This window comes from Danio aesculapii, chromosome 5 (assembly GCF_903798145.1).
Source record: "Danio aesculapii chromosome 5, fDanAes4.1, whole genome shotgun sequence".
NCBI lineage: Eukaryota > Metazoa > Chordata > Actinopteri > Cypriniformes > Danionidae > Danio > Danio aesculapii.
Genome location: NC_079439.1, coordinates 20,010,212 through 20,035,875, shown reverse-complemented (window position 1 = coordinate 20,035,875; position 25,664 = coordinate 20,010,212). Strand labels below are relative to the sequence as shown.

The window sequence follows — 25,664 nt, the reverse complement described above, 5'->3', positions numbered from 1 at the left end:
CCTCCATACAATTCAGGATGAAATGTTATTATAAAAGTATTTAAAGAAACTTAGTCTCTAGTTCTGACCTTTTTTATTCACATGGCTTATAATATGTTCCACAGATTTTAATAATATTAATAATAATGGGGAAAAGTAAACATGTTACTTCCTATTTTATTATTCCCTTCTAAACTGCTTCTAACATGCTGGTCTGCTGCTTGTTGTTGGTGCTCAGTTGAATAATAATAATAATAATAATAATAATAATAATAATAATAATAATAATAATAATAGTAATAATAATAATAATAATAATAATAATAATAATAATGAGGTAAAGCAAATATTCTATAATATACATTCATTTTCTTTTCGGCTTAGTCCCTTTATTAATCTGGGGTCGCCCCAGCTGAATGAACCACCTATCCTATAATATATTATATTACTGCTTTCTGAACTGCTTCTAACATGCTAATTTGCTGCTTGTTGTTGGTGCTCAGTTGATAATGATAAATGAATAATGATGCAATGTTGTTTAAATATTTTTGAGCACTAGGGTCAGTTATGCATCACGAGAATGAATTACATTTTAAAAGAAAACATTTTTTGTGTTGTTTCATAACAGGTTTTACTGCATTTTACGCACTTAAATTATGCCTTGCTAAGATTTAAACATTAATTAAACATTTAAAAATAGTAATGTATGCCTGATTGTAAGTACTGTTCGTAAAAGCGTTAATACTTTACTTGTTTAAATTGATCAATTATTACTAAACATTATATATATTACCAGTGCGCCGATACATAACCCTATTTTTGCTCTGTCGTTATCAACGTTTCTCCACCAAAAGCGGAGTAAAAGGAACAAATAGCACGTGTACATGGGCGTGGCTTGAGAAGTCGTTGCATTTCACGGAACCAATAGGAATGTCTTTCGCCGTAATATATTACTGTTATTCAAATATATTCAAATATAGCTTAAGTAGCCCATTGTTATTGGCTTTCGAAAGAGAAAGCGACCAATCGCTTAAATGACAGCCCTTCAGCTGTTCAAACGTCCCGCCCCCTAGTTATTTTTCAGCAAATCCCGGAAGTATTGTTTTTAAAGGGACAGAATAATTTCATGGGCGACGGCTTTGGACCAAGAGCTAAGCAGAAAATAGCAAAGGCCCGTTGGCAGAGGTGCCTATAGGACGTGGAAAGGAGAAGAAAGCTAATCAAAATAGCTTTGTCAGCATTTGGAAAGCGGAATCTTGTATCCTCATCGGCCAGATAAACATTCGTCACACTGTGGGATTTCAACGCAGACAGTTTGACGTCGATTACGTTGAAGATCTCCAGATCCTGTCTAAAATAGGATCAAACTCTTCCTCCAGATATGATGGCAATGTCAGTTTGCTGACTGCTGCAGCCGTTGTCATTGTCATCGTTGTATGTTTGCTGTGGGTGAGTTCTCTTTGTGCTGCCATTCTCCTTTAGTTCACTCTCATTTCACCATTTATTTATAGATCAGTCTCATTTCACCATAAGCGTAGGATCTGAGACGAATCCGTAATATTTAAATCACCTCAGCAACCTCACTAATCAATCACGTGTATATAAGCTACCTTATTTATCTGAACTCTAATATAAACCTCAGATTAAGGGATGAGATGATCCCCAGTCTGATCAAAAGGCGCCCTGGGTCTTTTCCATCTATTGTATTTGAAATGATCTCACGTGTGTTTGATAATGGCAGATTAATCACAGTCTGCACACACAATGCATACAGGCTGCTGTATGTTCATGCGCAGGGGGGCGTTTCTGCTTTGTCTGATTCATGCTATTTCATCCACTGAAGGCAACTTTCATCAGTGCATAAGCATGCATTTCTCACTTCAGTGCTTGCTGTGTCTTTTAGTTTGGGTTCTTTTGTTCCTTTATGATTTATTACATTCTTTGTGCTTGAGGTGTGCATGATTGCGTTACATCCCTGGCCATGGGCCGTTATGAATCATTCCTGCATGGTTTAGTGGTGTAGTTTATTTTAAAATGTTGCCCTGTGCTTCATCTAAGCATTGCAGGGAAATCATGCTGTCCTTGTAGCCTAATTAGCATCAATAATGCCAGTATTTCATGGAGAGACAGGCAGGCTACAGTAATAGAGTTTTGACAGTGGGTGGGTGGGTTTGCACACACAGGTTGCAGAATATGTAAGAGGCATCCATCCTGCTCATTACTGATGCCAGACAGGACGTCAATGGAAAGCACAATGGAGCTCTGCAGAGCTATAACCATTGTCCACAAAAAAAAAAAAATGAGCAGAGAATCAGCAGTGACCCATAGTGGGATCTTTCAGGCTCAAATGTCCCGAAAGAGCTGCAGGTAGAATGTGCCCTTTATCATCAGTTTGAATTCTGAATATTAAGAGGTCTTTAATGCCCTTGCTGTGTGCGACCTCTTTCTGTGTGGCCTTCAGCAGAAGTATGTATTACATCACTGGGTTAGGGGAGGAAATGTTGCAGCAAATCCGAAGATGAGCATGTCAAGCTGGTGCAGGAAGCAATTGCGTGTTAGAGATGGTTATTGGGTGTGAGGAGGCTTAGTATGCAGCGTTAAGGCCTGATGTTACTCCCTTTCTGCAAGCGATATGTGTAAATGTTGAATGAGGGGTTTCAGTTCAACATTGTGAAATGCGACGGGCTGCTTTTATCTTGATGAGAATGAGGGAGTTTATATTAGCATTCACTGTAAGAAAATGCTGGATTCCACTCAATACCTTCATGTTGTCCCAACACAAATTGATTAAGTTAACTTAATTTGTACAAATTTAAGTGGATTGAACACAAAACAATTTAGTTGTCCCAAAAAAACTTTAAGAATTGTGTTGATTCGGCTCATTTTAAAGAAGTAGTTTGAAAAAGCAGCAAGCGTCTTTATTTTAGTGCTGTTGGGCTAGTGTTTCTTGAGTTTTTATTTGTATTTTTGGGGGCTTTTTTAATTAGATCTTTGTTCCAGTTTAAAAAGTTCAAAATATATTTGACATAGGCAAGCATTGCTTTGATTATTATTCAGAATCAATGGAAAACAATCAGTTGATTTTCTTTAGCAAATCAACTGTGTTTAGAAGTGGCTAATGGCTTTTAATAAGTCTATGATGTGAACATCACACACATTGAGGATAAAATGGTCCTGATAAGATTGCATTTTCAAAGTTGTTGTCACAGTGGTTTTGTTTCCAGGGTTACCATTAAAGACAACACACACACATGCAACTATTCAACCAATCAGATCACAAATTTGAAACCACTGAAACGTTTGTGAGTATGACGACTGAGATGAAGATTAGAAACTACCTAGCAACCACATAACAACATTTTTTTTGTTGTTAACTAAAAATACTAACTTGCTTACTCCCAGGGCCATTTATATCGAAGTTGATATTTAGCCGCACCATATTTGGTGTTTCGTAACATCTGGTTTGTTTGTTTGTTTTTTTTATGAGGTGGGTTGTTAGCCCAACGCTCAACCCAGGATGGGGTCTGTTCTTCGTACCTCGCTTAAGTGATCTAAGATGATTTGACAGATTGTAGATCTTTTAATCTTGATAACTGATCTCTGGCTAATTTGGTTCTTCAAACAAGTTTGCGAATCAGATTGAAATCATGATCAGCAATGCAACGATTAGCTGATGGCACAGCAGCGTAATGACATCATCTGATTAATATTTAATTATCCATGTGAGCTAAATGACATAAAATTCATAGTAAACAGTTTGTTAAATATGATGCGCATTAACTTTACACATTTGTTGCGGGCTGCAGGCTTTACACTTTCATGTGTCAGGAGTATTTAGCAATTTATTTCGTTTTACATTTCAGATCGGATTTTCTAATAGTAACCTAGGCCAATTTTCATTTCTTAATCAGAGTAAGGAATTTTAATTAATTTTGCATTAAAAAAGCATTTTGATATCTGTAAAGGCGTCTGCAACTTTTGCAAAGCATCAAATCACCGTCATATTAGCTGTCAAAACATGTGCATGACTGCATAATTTATTATTCCTTATTCCTAAAACAAACAAACAAACAAAAAACTGTTGAATATTGTGCATGTCTATTATCTTACACAAAATGTACTAAAGCTGGATCGGTACCTTTGAATAGTGCGCATTTGTATCTAAAAAAAAACATATTAATAAAAGCCCTCTTTACTCCCCTTGGGGATAACCACCTCGTTTTTGTACTTTTATTTACTAAATTTTATTTATATATATTTTTAAACTTGTATGTATATAAACATAAATATTATTAATTATTTAATATTAAATATTATTTATTATTACAAATTAAAAATGTGTGTGTGTGCGTGTGTGTGTGTGTACACACACATTTATAATTTATAATAATAAATAATATTTAATATTAAATAATTAATCATATTTATGTTTGTTAATTTACTATTTTACTTTTTTCCCAAGTGTACTTCTTACTGCTGTAAGAAAATATCAGCATTCGTTTCATACTTTCAGTATTGCCTTTGCTTGAATTGACCCGATCTAATCCTGTAAAATAAGCCTGCTCTCAAACAAGTTTGAGCAACCAAAACTGTTGCAACAACTCTCAGATCAGTTTTGAAGAACGAAAAGATCCTGGATCATGTCAAATCATTAATAACCAAATCCAGCTAATTGAGTAATCCACGTACGAAGAACGGACCCCAGGACATACACATACTGTACACTACAGACACTTTAGCTTACCCAGTTCACCTATAGCACATGTCTTTGGACTGTGAGGGGAAACCGGAACACCCAGAGGAAACCCACACGAATACGGGGAGAATATGCACACAGGTTTGCCAACTGACCCAGCCGGGGCTCGAACCAGTGACCCTCTTGTTTTGAGGCAAAAGCGATACTCACTGTGCCACCGTGCCGCCCACTAACTGAAAATAAAAAATACAACTAAAACAAATTGTTAAAATAAAATGTAAACATTAGATAACTTTTACCACCAACTTTTACCAACTTTTAACCAAGTGTTGGCTTGTTGCCTTGGCAAGAAGCTGAAATCATAACATGTACATTGACATTAACACTTAAAAGTAGAAAGCATATATAAATATAAAAATGATTAATGAAATGAAAATCTAGAACTTTAAAAAAATATTATAAATCTTAAACTTTTCTTAAAATATTATAAAGGCATGCAAATCATACTAATTGAACAGTATTACACTAATACCTATCAGAACACCTTTAGTAAACCTGACAATTTGGATAACCTTAGTCAGTACTTCATTCTCTGCATTTGTATCTTTGTGTGCACATTTGATTTGCTTTCACCTCTACAGAAATGCAGTGCACCTTGACATCTTTAAATAACCATGAAGATTCCATGGATGGTTATCCATTATACTCAAACCCACTCTACTGGTTGCTTGCCTGGACCTTTCTCTAAGATCCATTAGAGGTTTAGATAAGGATTTCAATAATAGAAACCTGTCCCAGATCATTATCACAGGTTATAGTGTGTGTGTGCTTGTGCAGGCATGTGTTTATACATGAGTGAGTGTGCACACATGTGATAGAAGCAAACCAGCTCCTAACCTGCTTAAGCCGTTTATCATTTATTTAAATACAGCTTGCCTCTTAAACCAGCAGAATTAGCATGGTAGCCATAGGGTGAAGCTCTGGTGTGTTACGAAACTAAACATGTATACTGTAATACACACTTGTACATTGTTTTTTTTTTTATAATAAACTAGATTTAACTAAACTGAAGTATTACGGGGATCGTTCACCCCAAATAAAAACGTGTGCTCACAATTTATACATTTTTCAAAACTTTTATTTCTTCTGTTGAAGACAAAAGAAGATATTTGGGCAAATGTTAGAAACCGGTAACCATTGACTTCCATACTAGGAAAACAAATACCATGGTAGTCAGTGGTTACAGGTTTCTAGCATATTTCAAAATGACCTCTTCTGTGTTCAACAGAAGAAAGAAACTTAGTTTTTAAAGTAAATGATAAGGGGGTGACACAATGGCGCAGTGGGTAGTGCTGTCACCTCACAACAAGAAGGTAGCTGGTTGAGCCCTGGCTGGGTCCGTTGGCATTTGTGTGGAGTTTGCATGTTCGCGCAGGTTTCCTCTTGGTACTTTCCACAGACATGTGCTGTGGTTGAATTGGGTAAACTAAATTGTCCGTAGTGTATGTGTGTATGTCCTCCATGTTGAGGGTTGAGCGTTGGGCTAACAACCTACCTCATAAAAAACAAGATGTTACAAAACACCAACATTGTGCGGCAAAATATCAACTCTGATGTAAGTAAGTAAATAAGTGATGACAGAATTTTTAAATTTTGGGTGAACTATCCCTTTAACGCTTCACATTGATAGAAAATGCTGAAGTTCTGCTGGATTGACACATAATGGGCTATTTTTAACTAAGCTTACACTGTATTTCTATAGCATTTATGCTAGGTTAATTGCAGGTTGGCAAGAGTTTGAATTTATGTGTTTGTCTTTGTACTGGAATAACACATTTTATGTTTTCATCATCTTTCTTCCTCCTCATCCAAACAAAAAGAATGGGATCAGTGCTCAGTAAATAAACTTTTTGAAATTCAGCCTGAAATAGGAAGAAAATCCAATTTATTTTTAACTCAAGACACGATGAGATTGTTTATAGAAGATGCCGCATTGGACACATGAGACTAACACATGAACATTTACATAAAGGAGAAGAACCACCAAAATGTCAAAATTGCAAAAGAAACCAAACTGTTAAACATATTTTTGTGAAATGCCCTATTTTTAATGTTATCAGACAACAATTTTTATCTTGATAGATGTAACCTCGCCTGTCCTACGCCACCCAACCCACTCCAAGCTGGTATCGAACCGGCGTCCTTCCGCATGGGAGTCGGATGCTCTACCAAAGAGGCTAAAGACCATGGCCTCTACCATCTGTCGCTAGAGCAACTTCAGGTGAGGTCAGAGGAGTGAGGTTTACCTGCACAGCACTTACTAGCTGGCCTCCGTTACACTCACCCCCCTTCACGGCACCAATGTAACCCCGCCGGTCCTACGCCACCCAATCCGTTCCGAGCTGGTATCGAACCCGCGACCTTCCGCATGGGAGTCGGGTGCTCTACCAAGGAGGCTAAAAAATACCATCTAGCATATGTCGCTAGAGCACCTTTAGAGGTCAGAGGAGTGAGGTGTACCTGCACAGCGCTTACTAGCTGGCCTCCGTTACATAGACTTTAAATAAAATATTTTTAAATGTGAATTCTTCTAAAATTGTTTAAAAAATTATCAAAAGTAAACTTTAAAAAACTTTTAGTTTTTTTTCTTATATATTATCATTATTATTATTATTTATGTGTTTTACTTTGTGTATTATTTATTGCTGTTGGTGACTTTTAATTGTTAGAATATTTTTATAACTATAGAAAAGTGGTATTTAGAAAATGTAGTAAACTTGATCAGTTTTTTTTTTTGCCATGACGTAGCCAAAGAAGCTGAAATGGCAATAAACTCAAAATTCTCTCTCCTCATCCAAGCTCCCACTTTCTCTACCATTATCTTTCATTTCACCTTTGCCCTCAAATCCGCCCTGCTCCATCTATCTCTCTTTCTCTCATTATGTCCTTACTCTGTTACAGAGAAGTAAATTTGTCACCCAGCACCCCCACCTTGGAGAGCGTGTTACCAAGGGCATGTTAGTTACCGTCCTCATTCATCAGTGTCAGCTGCTAATCTCTACAGAGGGACTAGCCTTAATATCCAGCGTCAGCTATGTTTTTGTTATTGCAGCGACGTATACAGACTCCCAAAGCTGATTGCTCATTAAGGACCTCATAGTGTTTCATTACCTCATGTTAGGTAGTATCATTTTATTGATCTATTTATAGTGTGCATACTTTGGAGTATATCTTGTTATAGAGATATGTATCTGGGACACATCATTCAAGGATTATTCTAGTGCTGGATCTAAGCTCTAAATGGCTGTTGCTAGAAAGTTCTGGAGAAAATTCAGTCTCTTTGCAGCAAAAAAAAAAAAACGAAAAAGAATTGATGTGGGTAAGTTTTTAAAGTAAGTAGACTGAAGGTGTGACTAGCAAAAATAACATCCTGTGTATTTACATCACCAGTACAGAAAGCGAAGGATTGCACCTTTTGTGTGTTCTCACTTGGCTCACTGAAGTTGAAAACAGGAAGTTGAGCAGCTGACTATAATAGCAGCAGTCTGGTGGGACTTCAGTTCTGGTTCGTTTGAGCTGTTATTTGAATAGCATGCAATAGACTTTTTTAGTTTCAAATTTATAACAACAACCACTACTTTAACCGCCGCTCTAAGTACATACTTGATGTAGTCATGACTCCTAACCACGCTCACACTATTGTCAGTCAAACAGTAAGGAAATTATATTGAGTTAACATGGTAGGTGTCAATGTGCAGTATGCTAATAATGCTAAGGATCCTTTTGTTGTTTGTTGTTGTTGTTGTTGTTGTTGTTGTTATTATTATTACTATTATTATTACTATTATTTAATTTTAATTTTAATTATTATTATTATTATTATTATTATTATTATTGTTTCTATTATTATTATTTCTATTATTATTTCTATTATTATTATTATTATTATTACTATTACTATTATTATTATTATTATTATTATTATTATTATTATTATTAAAAAGTTTGGTAACTGATGGATTTATTTTATTTATTTATTTAGTTCTTGGTCATAGGGCTGAATTTATTAGATGACATACAGCAGACGTTTATGTTTGAATTATTACTAGTATTATTTACTCATATTTATTATTATTACTCATTCATTCGTTTTCTTTTCGGCTTAGTCTCTTTATTATTCTGAGGTTGCCACAGCGGAATGAACTGCCAACTTATCCAGCATATGTTTTACGTAGCGGATGCCCTTCCAGCTGCAACCCAACACTGGGAAACACCCATACACTCACACTCATACATTCACACACATGCACTACGGACAATTTAGCTTATCCAATCCACCTATAGCACATGTCTTTGGACTTGTGGGGTAAACCGGAGCACCTGGAGAAAACCCACGCAAACACGGGAGAACTTGCAAACTCCACTGAGAAATGCCAACTGACCCAGCCGAGGCTCGAACAAGCGACCTTCTTGCTTTGAGGCGATTGTGCTACCCACTGCGCCACAGTGATGCCTATTATTATTATTATCATTATTATTATTATTATTATTATTATTATTATTATTATTATTATTATTATTATTATTATTATTATTATTATTATTATTTAATTGTACTGCTTTCTTTTTAACATATTTCAATTGTAACACATTTTCACATTTTATGTATAGGCAGAGTTGAATCCTTTATATTTCATTTTAATTTGCTGATCGGGTCGTTATGACACATTTCTTATCTTTATTTATTTATTTATTGTTTGTTTGTTTGTTTGTTTGTTTGTTTATAATAATTGTACATATGCAGATATTCAATAATTAGTTATGTTGTAATAATGAACATGCACAATATAAATATTGTAGGATTTCATCACACCACCAAATGCTTGTAGACTTAGTAGACCTACGGAATCTGCATGCGCAGATCTATTTATTTACTTGGGTAAATGTGTGTAAATTTATGTTTATTCAGTTTGTAATTAATTTCAGTAAAAATATTGACTAATATGAAAATGTTCATGTGATTTATTTACAATATAATGTTAAATATAATTTAAAACGGTAAAACAGTAAAAAAATCTATTTAAAACAGTACATGTTTTCTGTCTTTTAGTCGATATATTAAATGAGAGACTTGCCTTGTTTATCAAAAAAAGTGGATCTAATTGGATTTGAATTGACACTAAACATTAAATAAAGGTATTAATTATTTTATTTCGTACGTTAAGCTTTTAGTTATGATGCTCCCAAAATCCTTCCACATAAATCCGCAGATTATTATTATTATTTTTTTTTTTACAAAATCCTCCGCAGAAATAGCAACAAATGTTCGTAGATTCTTTGTGGGCCTACTTATAAGCTGTTTAGTTTCAAACATTAACATCTTTCAATGTTAATCCGGCCTATGACAAGCTGAAATATTGATACAAAACAATTTTTTGTTAACATAAAATGTTCCATTTATTAACATTCATTTAACTAAACTCACAATGAAAACTTTTTTTTTTATTTAAACAGAACATGTGTGTATGTATAATAAAGTATATATATATATTTAAAATAAAGTTATACACTCAGTATATTTTGTTTATTATTCCTGTTGAAGTAATCTTGTTTGCAGTTTAGGGCAAAATCATAATAATACCGTATAATGTGATAAAAGCTTCAGCTATTACTTGCAAGAAACTGTCATAAGCTTAGTATACATGTTTAAAAAAATGAAATATTGTGTGACATCATGCATATCTTTACATTTAACTTATGATTTATTTAAACTCGCAAGCACCAAAATTTCTACCGAAAATAAAGTTGTTTGTGTCAAATTTGACAGCTTGACTCAAAATGGATACAAACACACTCTCCAAACATGGTGAAAGGGAAGGGTTAGAATGTAGCTGTGAGCTTTAACAGTCCCTCATGGACCAGTTGATCCCAGCTACAGCTCAGAATAGCTGCAGGGAAAAGTATTTTGAAGGAGAATAAAAAGCTGGTTTTGCTGTTGCAGCTGAGCATAGCCTTCCCTGCTAGCGTGTTTAGCCACCATCATGCACCAAAAATCTATGGTGGATGACCACTGAACGAGTGTAAACATATTAATGTATCTTTTGTGCACTTCTGAATGTGTGTGTGTTTGTGTGTATTGTTTTGCTTCACTCTGTATATAAATTCTCAGAGAGCAGCTGAGGGTTGGCTCATGTCTCAAGCCACGCCCCCAGGCATTCCTTATATGGCCGTGAGCTCTTAAAGGAGAAGTGCTGAATGTTTTCAATTTCAATCTCCTAAGCACACCAGCTAGGGCAAGACAACAAAACTCTTCTGTGATCCTGGTGTAATGCTGCTATGATTTTTTTTTTCTCTTAGCAAAAGAAACTCTCAACACAAGCTCTTCGCATAAACCACCTCCCCCTCAGCCCCCCTCAGTGCATCTAAAGAGATGAAATTAATCTGTGCTGCATGTGCTAATGCTCGCATTTAAGTGCTTGCAGAATTACCTCTCCTTATTTGGAAGATGTGCACGCATTTGAAAGAGGTCTGTGGCATGTTGCCTTGCAGACGCGCTTGCACAAATGCACACACATACACACACCCATCCTTTCACACCCATCAGAATCTGTGTTTCTGTCGAAGGGCAGATAACACACATTCATGCAGAGACGTATCCGCTCAGCTGTGCACTTCCCCTTTGTGCTCTTTTTTTTTTAATTTATTTAAATACAGGATATTACCATGCTCATATGTGTTTGTATTATTGCAGAACGTTAGTGGTTGTTGTATAATTATGACAGGTCATCACTCGACTCTGCAGGACTAATTTTATTTGTTAAAAAGTAATTATAATTTTTTTTTCTATTTTAATATAATTGTAAATTGTATTTCAGTCTTGCACTCTTCAGTTCCAATGATATATATTTATTATATAGATCAGAGGTGTCCAAACTTTTTCATATATAGGGCCCAAACGCAAACTTGATTTAGGGCTGTGAGGTGAAAAAAAAAAAAATGATGTATATATATCTATATCTATATATATATATATATATATATATATATATATATATATATATATATATATATATATATATATATATACCAAACCGTATATATTAAATTTGCCATGGGTAATTTTCTAATTTATTCTGTAATATTTAAAATTAACTGCAGTATCATTTTTGACATTTTATAATGAACTTATTACAGTAAAACATAAACAATCCTATTTATAACGCGTTCAATGCTGAATACATGAGTCAAGCTAACTTTGATTTGCTCAGATGTCTTGTGCATCTGTCAAGTAACACTATTTACATTTTAAAAGTCTTGATTCATTTACAGCATTTAATTGAATCTTTTAATTTCAGTTGTCTCTTTTGTAGCTTAGTAATAAAGCAAAGAAGCAAAAGGTTATGTTAAATTCGAAATGACGATCACTGTCAAAGGCATGCACCCCAACCACCTCCCCATCGTTCTCCCTCTCTTTTCTGATAGGATGGCGGAAGGTTACCATGGGTCAACTTTGGCCCACAGGCCCTACTTTAGGCATCTCTGATATAAGTAATATATAATTAAAATATATATGAAGATTATTTTACCTTCTAAATTAAAGGTGCAGTATGTAAGTTTGACACCTAGTGGTTGAACTAGGTATTTTATTCCTTGATCAAAACAAACGCAAGCGCAGGTTGCCAGATTGAGGAGCAAGTCTGACTTAAGTCATGTTCTAAATTAAAGCAACAGCATCTGATAGAAGGAATGTTTTGTATATTAAAAGGGGTTTTTGTTCTAACCAACATCTCGAATTGATATTTAAAACGGCTTCTATTTCTTGCAGCTGAACAACAGGATAAACTGTGATGACCTCAGGTACACCTCATGTGCTTTATTCAGTGTTAAAGGCTAACAGTGTGAGTTTGAATGCCATTTTACATGACATTTATTGCCATTCTACTGAAAGTAGCAGCAGATAGTTCACCTCAGATATTGAAAATAAAATAAACTGTTTTTATTTTAAGAAATTGAACTTTAGAACTGTGAAATAATGCAAATCCAACACATATCAGTGCTTCAGCGTGTACATTTCATAATGTTAAAGTTTAATATGTATCCATTAGATTATAAACCTTACCATTTCGTGAGTGAGTGTACTATTCTGTACTTCTGAATGGCTGTATTTATATTTCTGTCATGTTTTGTCTGGTGCAAACAGCCAAATTGCTTATCACTGCAAATCTCGTCACGTAACGTGTTGTTAGGGCACTGAATTACAATATAACCTGCTCATCTAATGTTTACACTGGTAATATTTATATTATTTGCTAATTAATAACCTAATGTAGAACTCTGAATCTGCGTGTCATTTCAGAGTCTGCTACTGTCCAAAGGGGGTCACATTTTGATCACAAATGCATGCTTTTTAGAGCCTTTCTGAATGAATGAATGAATGAATGAATGAATGAATGAATGAATGAATGAAATACGTGGTTTTCCACCAAGGCAACCCGGGGTGCTGAAATTTAATTGGCTAACCTGGCATTGGGCAGGTTAAAAGAACCGAAACAAAGACAGCGTTTCGGTACAGAAAACACATTTTCAAAGCAGATTATCTGACTTCAGCATTGGTTTTCAGATAAACAAGAATGTTCACTAAGTTTAAGAATGTTTCTTAAATATCTGCAAACATATTATGGTATTTTAATGCTTTAGAAGAGTACAAAACTTACATACAGCACCTTTAAGTTTTATGAACTTTATAAACTGAAAGGCCACATTTTAAATATTTGTACTTTTTAAAAGTTCACTTGTTACACTGAATGACTGTTTTAATTAACCAAACTGCATCTAAAAAGCTGTTTTGATCTGAGAGAGAAAGAAAACAACTTTTCCCACATTTTCATACAGACTTTTAATCAGCTCAATTCATCCTTTCTTAATAAACAAGATGAAATACTGACACCGAAAGCTTCCAACTCATCACCAAAAGTCTAAATCTATTCACTGGCATATTTGCGACCAAAGTAACACATTCGGGTTGCTCTGGAATGCCTCTATTAGACAAGAACACACATACACAAGTCAAGCTGGCACTAATGCACACAATAACTCACTGAAGCTCAGAGGGAATCCATCGCCTCTGCAAAACAAGCAGAACAGGTGGGCGGGACTTTTGAGGTTTCCCTTCACCTTAGCGCCTATCAGGACAGCCGCTACGGCATCCGATCCCCCTCCCTCCAGCCAATCAGACGCCTTGCTCTTACTTGAGTTGTGTGCTGACTGAGCAAGCGAGCACGCCTTCAGTAACCAGCTGAGAGGAAGCAGACTCAAAGGCAGAGAGAGAGAGAGAGAGACAAGTGGTGAGAAATTTAGCAAGAAAGAGAGATAGAGAGAAGGGGGGGGGGGGGGTTAAAGGCGGTATACCAAAGCTGCTTGTATTGTGTTGAAGTTATTTGAAGGGGGAAAAGATGTGTGGTGGGGTGGGGAGTTTGAAGCGAAAAGCGGTGGTGTTTGGGGGGGTTACAGAGTTTATATGCATGTGCCAAAGGGAGCCTGAGAGAGGTTTTGTGTGTGAGTTATTGAAAGAGGGAGAGTGAGGGGGAGTTTTGGGAGGGTGGAAAGAGAGATTCACAGTTGGGCATACCAGAATAGCTGTGCAGAGAGAGCATAAACAGCGAGATGTGTTTTTGCAGACTGCTTGAACAAGAAACCCTGATTGGACTTAAGTCTTGTGTGTTTTCTCTCTCTCGTTCTCACTCGTCTCAGGGGAGGAACAGAAAGAAAGGCCTTCACTCCCTCATTCCATGCAAGTAACCTTTCAACTCCACACAGTCTTGAAGCAACAACAAGCAGGACTTTAGTGCACCGGCAGAGAGGACGGAGAAACAGACGAGGAGGAAAGGGCAGGAGTTCCTAGAGAGGTGAGTCAGGAGGTTAACATGAATTCTGTTATTTGTTTATGGGTGGTTGACATTATATGTCAAGCAATGACCGTGGTATGACATGGCATGCTTCTAAACGGCTTGTATTATATTCAGTGGTGTAAAGTAACAAATTACAAATACTCAAACTACTGTAATTGAGTAGGTTTTCTCAGAAATTGTAATTTACGAAGTAGTTTTAAATAGGTGTACTTTTATTTTCCCTTGAGTACATTTTTAGTGCTGTATTGGTACTTTTAATCCACTACTTGTCTTCAACCTGCTGTCACTAATTTTTCTTGTCTACAGTGATGGAAAGAGTACTGAAAAATCATACTTAAGTAAAAGTACCATTACTTGCTTAAAATTGTGGTGCATGTATCTGTTGTAAATATTAGTCTAAGTACAGTACATGTAAAAAGTAGCCCTTTCAAAAATACTCAAGAGTAGTGAGTATTGATTATTACACTGTAAAAAGCTGATGCATTTGTATGTAATTTGTGAAAATGTGTAAACGTAACACTCTGTAGTGCATTTAGTTATTGTCCAGCAGGAATACAGTGTCATAAGACATTAATATTAGGTTAGATTTAGATCGTGATGTCAGGTGACCAAAATTTAACGTAGCCAGCGTCTAAGGACAACATTAACACAACCTAAAATCAACCAAATATCAACGTCATGTGACGTTGTTATTGGTGATCAAAATAATGTTGCCCTTAGATGCTGGCTAGACATTAAATTTTGGTCACCTGAGATCATGACTTAAAACTAACCTAATATTAACGTCTTATACGTCATAAATGCACTACAGAACGTCACGTTTAAACACATTCACAAATTACATGAAAATGCATTAGCTTTTTACAATGTAATACCCACTACTCTTGAGTACTTTTAAAAGGTCTATTTACAACAGATAATTTTACTCTACTTGCGCTACATTTTTAAGCGAGTAATGGTACTTTTACTTCAGTATGTACTTTTTACACCATTGATTATATTTTAATTTTGTTCATTGAATGACTATATTTTTGAATGTCTTTACTTTTAAAAGTTTATGTCCAACCATAAGATGTTTAAATAAACTAGCTACAAGCTGTTAAAATGTTAGAAACAAGTTAAAGCACAGTAAGTTATGCGCTTTCCTTTATGTGTTAGAAAAAAGTTTGTTAATTAGTCTGTGACATTTTTCTCAGAAGTGGCATAATTAAACTTTAGTGTAATGTTTCTTCGTCTAAAACTATTTGTAACTTTTTTTTATAATTTTTTTTCTCAGGTTGTTCCAAACTTTAATGAGTTTCTAAATTTTGTTCAACACAAAATAAGATATTTTGAAGAAAGCTGGAAACCTGTAACCATTGACTTTCAACAATGGTTGCCCACTATTTTTCAAAATGACTTATTTTGTGTTTAACAGAAGAAACTCTTATGTGGAAGACCACTATAAACATGCCAGATTACTGATTTGTATAATCATGTAGGTATGAATTTATTTGAATTATTTTTACAATTGATAATTTCTATCTGCAAATGTATACAAATACTGTAAAGGTTTTTTTTCTGATGTAATTTTATTTGAATTTACCTTGTTAGTTCATTTATTTTGCCGGCAAGTGTTATTTAGGGAAAAAAATGCAACGTTGGTTGTACAAAATGTTTTGTTAAAACTTGAAAAAAAAATAAAATAAAATAAAATATATATATATATATATATATATATATATATATATATATATATATATATATATATATATATATATATATATAGGAACTTTGCACTTTTAAAAGTCTTTTGTCATGCCAATTGACTACTTAATTTAACTTTATCTACAAGCTGATTAAGTTGGTGGGAAAGATATATAAACGTTTTAAAATTTGTATTATTCTGAACCAAGAAATTTGGAAACACTTTATTTTGATGGTCCATTTGAGTATTAGTAGACTGTCTGCTTAATATCTGTTGACACTGCTCCTTCAACAGACATTTAACTGACTATAAGAAACTTTGCAAGTACATGTCAATTTACATTAACCCTAACCCTAATCTCAACTTGACGGTCAACTTATAATCTAATGAGAATTAGTCGGCATGTAGATGCAATGTAACTTAAATTTAAAAAACGGACCATCAAAATAAACTGTGACCAAAAATTCAGTTTTATGCAGTTATATGAATTGATAGACTTTATTGAATGTTGCTGCAATTGTGAATAACCGTATAAATAGCCCTAAATAAACTGAAGGTAATGGTAAAACGGTTATGCACACCAAGAATTCTTAATTCATGTGCTTTTTTTAAGCTAAAACGTTTATTTTGATGTACATGTAATCTATCAACCACACACTGATAACCATGGGTGGTTAGAAATGGAAAAAGATAGTAGTTTAAAAGAAAAAAACCCAGCTGTCTCACTCTTTTTCTCCCTCTCTCTCTCTCTTTCTCGTCATATCTGTCAGTGCACAAATGAATCAATGACATCATGACCCTTGCCGCATGCAGAGATAATATTTCAGTTCTTGGCTTTGCAAACTGACAGGCTTTTAGCTGCAGAGAGATAAGCTTAGTCAGAGGTGTGCTTGTGAGTGTTTACCCTGTCCCTGCTGCAGTTTAGAATGACTTTTTGTGACTTCCTCAGTTGTAAAAACCAGGTGTTTTTTTTTCCAAACCCTCAAGGGCTTATCACATCATCACAGTAGGCTTAGGGGTAGAGGTCTAAACTCACGCCCATGAGATGTTCTTTCTCGCTTACTTAACATTACCTGCATGGTAAGAATGCATTCATTGTCTTTTGCTATTTGAGTTACAACACCTGTTGGGTATAAGCGTGTCGTATGTACGCCTTAAATATGTCACAACATTCTTGTGTGGGACGTGAGCAGCTGTATTTCCAGCTTAAGCTCATTGGAAATATGTGCTTCAATCTGCATTTTTGCGAAACATAACATATGTTGCTCAAAGTATGCTTTGTTGCACGTTTCCGATGACAAATCCACTAGAGGGCGCTGTCTACATTTTTGCAAATCTGAAATGCGTTACTTGCATAAATTTTGTTCTCTATTCTAGATATACATCCTTCTTAAGGTACATTCACACCAAACGCAGATGAAGCATCAATTGCGAGTGATTTACATGTCAAGTCAAGACGTGATTAGACATCCTGCTGCGTTTTCACTTGAATTATGTTTCGGGTGTTTGACGCTCTTAACGTGATTCACGCAAATTGCTTGAGTTGAAAAATCAGAACTTTGTCGGACAATCACACTGCGTTATCCGATCAGGAGCTTGCTCTAGTATGGGCGTGATTATGATGTAACACCTGTAGTTGGTGTCCTGAATGGGAAATCCTCCTGCCGACATGGGACAACAGCTCATCGAACTGGGACCGGCTCAGTTAGAAGTACCACTGAAAGCAGCTCTGAAGGACCCATACATGGCACTGAATGAATCTATGCCATTTATCTACTCTGGTAAAGCTAATCTCTCAATAAAATCCATATTAGCCATTTAGAAACAAAACTGGAGCCACCGGACAGACAGACATCCTTCCTATGACGCAAATTTGTGTTTATTGTGAAGTGAACTTTGCGCACAAATGAAGTGTATTTAACGTGCGAATGAAGCAAGTAAACTCAAAATGTTCAAGCGTCTAATTACGTGTGAATAGTGCAATCTATACGCACAAGCTGCGTCTTTTGTACAAATCACCTAGTGAACCACTGATTATTGCCTAAACATAAGAGAAAAGTTCACTGTGTCCATATAGTTTCACCATTATTTTAAATTACTTGGATTTGTTTTGTGAAATCATACTTCACTCAAAGCAGAGCACTCTGCATCACAAGTACAACACCGTAGAAAGTGAGTTACCAAGCAAATTGACAATGTTAGAAAAGTTGTCCGTATGGAAATTGACAGGTGAGGAAAACGTATTCAATTACAAATCATCGACACCGTTAAGGTGTTTTGTGGTATTAATGTCTTGTTGTGCATGTTATATTTGTGCATATAATGTTCCTGTATATATATCGTTAGTGTGAAAAGGAATACTTGTTAGCATCATACTTAGCTTACCTTACCTTAGCGTTTATATTACCTAGAATCTGCAGTCAAACATTATGTCCGTTTTGTGGTTTCTCAGACATGTAAGCTGAAGTTTCAAATGAGTCTGTGTGGTGTTTTTCATTGGAGTGGGCGGAGCTTAGTTTCTTATGGTACGCTTTGCCTGCTGTGACTCTGATTGGTTTAATTTCTCCACAGCATGATGGGTAATGTAGTTTTCCTGTCAGAATTCTCTTATTAAGCATTATTGTTTAAAACAAGTAGATTTTATATCTATGAATGGGTTCAACACATGCATAACAACAGAAAATAATGAGTTTTTATTCTGGAATCAAGCTGTTGAGCTTATTATTATTATTTTTTTTTGTTTTGGTTCATCGCTTACATAAGTCCACGGTGCCTGTGGCTTTATCGGGAGAATTACCTGTTAATATAGCTTGGGTTTAAGTAGTAGTATTACCAGAATGTTGTTTGAGCTCCAATATAAATTCTGACGGTTTGGCCAGGGGTTGAACTTTTTCTTTTTAGTGTTGTTGTATTGTTCTTCAATTTTAGCCATTGGAATGCGTAAAAGGAAATGGTTTTGGTTTATTCAATAACCATCAGCTGCAATTTCATAATCATCATAAACACAGCTACACATTCAAGAATTCCAGCAGCAACTAAATACAAACACAGATGTCTTCAATTGCAGTGTAATTATATTAAAGAAATGTGTTCCTTAATATCCCCTTAATTTTCCCCTAATTCATCTTAGGGAGCTTTTCGTGGCTAAGTTTCACAGTTGGGGGTATTAAGGCAGTATTTTCTGTAAAGCTGCTTTGAAAGCTGCTGTACAAACTAAACCAACTTTCACTTATTCATTTACCTAACTAATTTCTTACTGACTTCTTTCACCTAAACAATACCCAGAAAGAAAACTCTTGAAATGGCTTGGTTTGTAGCATCTCTGTTTTCTTTTGCTCCTCATTAAATACTCTCAGGTGGAATGAACAGTCTTTGTTTAGTTTTTTGTCCTAACTTTTTTACAGGTACAGTTGATAATCTGAACTCTCAATGTGTTATTAGTTTGTTAATATAATCTTGACAACATTTCATTTAAATTATTCTGATTAAAGTATTCTGATTAGTAGATTGTGTGAGGCAGCCATATAAAGAGATGTCAAGGGGTAGGAACATGCTGATGAAATCATGCGGTCTCTAACAGCAATACATATTAATGACTGGTAAGATAAGTATGTGTAAGAAAACCTAAACTATTGGATTGCACAGCTGAAGAGTATAGTTGTATGTAATGCTCTATTTAGTAATATCACTAAAAAATAAACGCATTATGCCTCTCATCACACCCTTGTTGCGTTTCGCTGGTTTGCGTGTATCTGTGAGTATGTCCTGTCAGCTGTATTTGACCTGAGGTTCAGGGATCTATTCATGCTGAGCCTGAAAGATTCACAGCAGTGCTCTTAGGGTCTTGCATCATGTGTAACAGCCCACCATATGCTTGACAGTCATAGAGCCAACTGTGAAAAGAAGTTCGTTTTGACTTTTTTTATAGAATCAAGATTTCTCTAAACCTCCAAGATGCTGAAAACACCATGAGCATCATGTGTTTAAGTATGTGTAGTAAACAATATAAGAATGTGGAACATGCGATCCTGCTTTTGATATATTAATCCAACATTCCATGACATTCCACATTGTACAGCTAATTCCATTTTTATGACTGTATTCCACAGTTATTTCCACATTCTCTGGTCTGTGGAATGCATATAAAGACCCAATAAAGATCTTCTCTCTCACTGTTATTTAAATTTAATCTATCATCATTATTATTATTAATAAATTTTGTTTTTATTATACCAAAATATGAAATAATTGAGTTTTAAATTAGTTTTGTGTATGACAGGCTCTGAAATGTTACAGATGGTGTTTTGGGGTCTTCTCTATCTATGTCTGGATGCTTTGAATGTTATTTTAGATCTTATGTCAGTGTGAGGTCTTCCCCAGGAACTGTTTGTCAAAGCAATGCTTAAAATATCCTGAAGCGCATGCCATGTGTGCACATTTAAGTCTAGATTTTGCAGTTATATTGTGTGTTTTCCCAAAAGCAATAATATTTCTGTCTTCATTTCTTTCTCTCAATGTGTCTCTCTATTGTTTGGTTAACTTTCGGCAATTTGTTAACACTCTGACACTCCGATCTAGACAAAGTGAGATGATCTAAAATGCAGTTCTCTTAAAGATAGAAAAAATGAAGAAAGATGGAAAAATTACTGGTAGTTTTCTGCTGGAGTAATATATCCTTTATAGACATTTCCTTTAACGCTAAATCTCAGAACCGATAAATACGGAAAATTTCTTCGCAGGACACTGTGCCCTATTTTTAAAGAGTGTAAGCTCGTCCCTTGAGAGGCCACTGAATACTTCATTCAAGCAGTGTAATGCAAATGCTTCACTTAGAAAGTCCAGATCTTCAACATTTGTCTGTTCATATTTTAAGTTTTTAGTTTTTAAAGAAATGTGTACTTCTATTCAACTAGGATCAGAACAGAATCCATCATCATCTGTACAAAATTATTGTTCGGTATTTTAAAAATTCTATGTAATCATTGTCTTTTTAAGTGCAGAGGATTTGCCAGTCTTTTCCCCCCATTGATTTAATGTATGCATCCTTCAGATTAACAGCTGACAACAGTGTAACCTTCAAGATATATGACCACAGGATGACAGTGTAAATAATGGCCTACATGTTAAGTATACAAAAGAAAGTCTTAACGGTAAGCTAGCTCATGAGGATGAAAAAATGACACCATTTTGGTGAACAATCTCTTTAATTCCAACCACTTGACCCAAATCTTTTTTTTTTGTATTGTTATTTAAAGAATTTAATAAGGCAAGACAAAATATAAATTGAGACTATATTCCAAACTGCAGTAAATAATCATCACTTATTTTTTTCCTTTATTTTACATACAGATTTTAAGTACAAATGTCATTGTTTATACAGAGATCCTTTTTTGTAACCCCCCTTCAACAAACCCTAAATACACTGCTTAGTGTATTGACAGCAATGATAATAAAACTAGTAAAGACAGGAAAGAAAAAAATTATAAAAATAGAAAAAACAGCAAAATTGTATAAACTAAGATAGATCAAAATAATAATAAATTAATTCATTAATTGATTAATTAATTTAAATAAATAAATAAATAAATATTATTTTACTTTATTTATTTACTTATTTATTTTAATGTGTTTATTTTTTATTTAAATAAATAAATAAATAAATAAATAAATAAATAAATAAATAAATAAATAGACAACAATAATGGGTGATACAATCAGGGATAGTGCAATCTTACATCTCACAACGGTAGGCTAGCATAGACTAAGCATGAGGGTCTGGAAAGAAAAGGAAATTGGGAAATTACAGTTACATACAAGATAAGTCACATTATCATCATTTATTATATGTTTTTCCATAAGCTATGCTCAGATCTGCACCAGTTGGTATGTTAGAGCTTGTTCCTGTTTTTGTCTTTTAATGAGCCGGACTGCTCGTTCTCTGATGCAAGACAGTACAAAGGTTCTGTTGTGTGTCTCCCTGTTTTGTCTGCCAGTCTTGATCCCAAACAGGCCTGAGCTCTAGAGACAGAGAGCCAGTCAGAAACATGCATTACACGGTCTGTTCCAGCATGTGTCCCAATCAAATGCCATAAACGAGTGTAGCGAGTCATATGATTGCTCTTTGTGTCTGTTCCCTGTTTGACCGATTTATTGACCAGTAGAACAATGGCTTATTAAAGGGCTGTTAGATGTCTGATCAGTTTGAGCGTTGACATCTTGCCTCATCAGCCCATGTGCTGACACAGCAGTTTACCAGATAACTTGATTTTTGAATCTGTTTACAGAGAATGATTCAGATCATGTGCAGGTTGAACTGTGTGGCATAGTTACTGATTTGTTGCCAATTAACCTCTGTTTTCTTATAGGCTGTGTCTCTGGAATGCCTGGCTCAGGATGCAGCCGCTGAGCAGTACACTCCTTTCAGGAGCCAAGGGGAGGCGTGATTGGCTACTAGCCTCTACTGGGTGGAGCTGTAGGAGGGATATTACCTATTCATTGGCACTTTCTGCGAGGCCCCTCCCACCTCACTGACGCTCTGCCCTTGGTAAGTAAACAACTATAGCCTTGTTCAGACTTTGCATATCCGTACTGGAATAATATTTAGCAAGTATAAAGGACAATAAAAATCATATTTAATTGTTCTAAGAGTAATTCAAGTTACATTCAGCTGTGGTTTGGAATTCTGTTCAGATCACAATCTAAAACATTAACTATACTGATTTAGGAGAGATGGTCATTGTAGAAAGTCATTGTTATATCACAACTGATAGATTGGTTTGTACAGTGTGGACACTTAAATTATTTAAATCAGATTCTGAGCAAATACAAAAGAAAGGTCGATTGGGGATGTGCCGATAATGATAATTCCAGTCAGGTAAACTAGTTTTAGACTGACTGTGTTAATGTGCTCTATATTGCTCTATATAACACTGTTTATATGTTGGAGGCTGATAATAATTCTGACTTCAACTGTGTATATATGCGTGTATGTATGTGTATATATATTTACACACATACATGCATACAGTTTAAGTCAGAATTATTAGCCCCCCTGTTTATTTTTTCCCCCAATTTCTGTTTAACAGAGAGAAGATTTTTTTTCAACACATTTCTAAACATAATAGTTTTAATAACTCATTTCTAATAACTGATTTATTTTATCTTTGTCATGATGATAGTAAATAATATTTGACTAGATGTTTTTCAAGACACTTGTATATGCATGCATTTATGCATGTACTGTATATATAAAACTGATTATTTTGTTTTCTTTGCGTACTGTATATGGATTTCTTTAGTTGTTACCAACATCCAGTTAAAATTAAAGTCAACCTCACCTTTAGAAATGTTTTCTGCGAAAAATGGTGACGTGTTCAATACTTATTTCCCTCATATATGTGCATATATCTTTGTTTTCCTATTCATTCTTAAATTGTAATTTGTTAAAAAAAACAAAACAAACAAACCAAAAAACAGTCAGTTGAGCGTGGAAAAGAAATAATTGTGTTAGTGCAACATTTTGAATTATTGTATTTTTTCTAAGTGTTTGTAATGTTTCTACTATATCATGTCTCTTGATTGCCTGACATCTTTTCTTATTTCTCTTTCATCAGGCCCCTGTTATCTGCCTGTGTTTCTGGGAATGCTGTTGTTGCATCAGGGGGGCAGGGTTGGAGATGGCCGAACTCAGGGGCTGAGGTCAGGGTCAAAATTCAAGGGTCAACACAACTCAGAAGCTGCAGGGGTGGATGTGGATGGGCCTGTAGCCAAGCTGCAGGCACCAACAGGCACGTAAATTAGCAAAAATGTCCTGGCCTGCACACACTATTTAAATGCATTCATAATCGTGTTGTCTGTACTAATTTATAGCAGTGATGCTTTCTCACTGCAGAATATTCAACACCACAGCATGAAAAATGTAGCTGGCTGCAAGTTTAGTTTGTATTGAATGTGCGTGAGATATAAATATTGTCTTCCAGGAAATAAGAGCAAGAAACCTACTTTTGTTTTAGTGTCCAGCGCAAGCTGATTTAGAAATAACCCAGCAAGCTTTTTTGTTTTTAAATGATGTCTAATAGATGTCTATTAGACATCTAAACATTGTCGTCTTGGCTAAAACAAGACTAAATTTGGGCTCTCAGTGAAAATCTAATAGACGTCTAAGAATAGGCCAAAACTAGACTAGTCATCAAATAAACAGAAATGAATGACTACACATATAAAGTCTGTCTAATTGACCACTATAGTTTTAGGCTATTCTTAGACAACTATTAGATTTTCACTGACCGCCCAAGTCTATCCTTGTTTCCAAGCTGTCTACATTTAGATGTCTATTAAACACAAAAATGTTTGCTGAAATAAACTGTTTTTCTTCTACCTTATCAAAATGTATATCACAACTCATGTCTGATTGCCCAATGAAAGACTCGTATGAGGCTGTACTTTTTAGTGAATCAAAAACTGTGACAAATGAGGGGTTTTTTTTGGGAGGATTAATGTTAGTGAATCATAAACATACTGTGCAAGGTTTAAGTAAGCTTTGCCGAGCCGTTTTAAGGTGGCCCTAGATGGGTGGGTCTTTGTCTGCTTGTAATTTAGTGTAAAGAAGCTATGCCGTATTAAATGGTTTGTGTAAATGCAATTTTTTGAAGGATTATGCCGCTTCAGGTTTGGTTTCCGTGCCGCCTTTGCTGTGTAAAGATGCCTTTAGTCTGGTTCCTGAATGAATTCACAATTTTTTTTGTCAAATAAGTTTTATTTGGTCATTGAATAGACTTACAATAATCACAAATTCCAAGATTAGTTTTCTGATATGCATAAGCTTACAAAAACAAAACAACAAGAACAAACACCCAAAGCCCTGCTTGTAAGTATATAATACAGTGATAATCAAAACAACTTTGTTACAATACATTGCTTTTGGGGAAAATAATTCCCTATGAAGTGACAGAAGAAAGGGCCCCAAATCTTTTGAAATTGTCCAATGTTACCTTTTAAAAGATATCTGGTTCATTCCAAGTGCAGAGTAGATATCAATTCTTCAAGCCATAGTTTAGCAGTTGGAGGATAAACAACTCACTAATTCGAATCAGCCTCTGAGAAGTTACTGAATAAAAGACCATCTTACATAAGTGCGTTATACATGAAAAAGCAAACAGCCAGACAAGTGTAGTCTGGTTTAAAGGCATAGTTTATCCAAAAATCTAAATTTACACTCACACAAATAGTTTCTTTATTCTGTTGATCGCAAAAAAAAACATATTTTGAAGAAAGCTGGAAACGTATAACCATTGACTTCTATAGTAGGAAACACAAATACAATGGAAGTCAACGGTTAAATGTTTCCAGCTTTTTTTTCATTAAAATATATATTTTTGCGTTAAAGGTTTATAAA

General features: G+C 35.0%; 1 long non-coding RNA gene across 2 annotated transcripts; it reads left to right on the top strand.

Annotated features, from left to right (window-relative positions):
* Window positions 1-1,093: 1,093 nt before the first annotated feature.
* LOC130228969 (uncharacterized) lies at window positions 1,094-24,052 on the top strand. 2 transcript variants are annotated; one of them, XR_008837820.1, is made up of 4 exons: window positions 1,094-1,428; window positions 14,426-14,580; window positions 22,636-22,814; window positions 23,884-24,052. It is a non-coding gene; the product is annotated as an uncharacterized LOC130228969 (long non-coding RNA). The 2 variants fall into 2 exon arrangements; XR_008837821.1 differs by lacking the exon at window positions 1,094-1,428 and adding an exon at window positions 13,958-14,019.
* The last annotated feature ends 1,612 nt before the right edge of the window (window positions 24,053-25,664 follow it).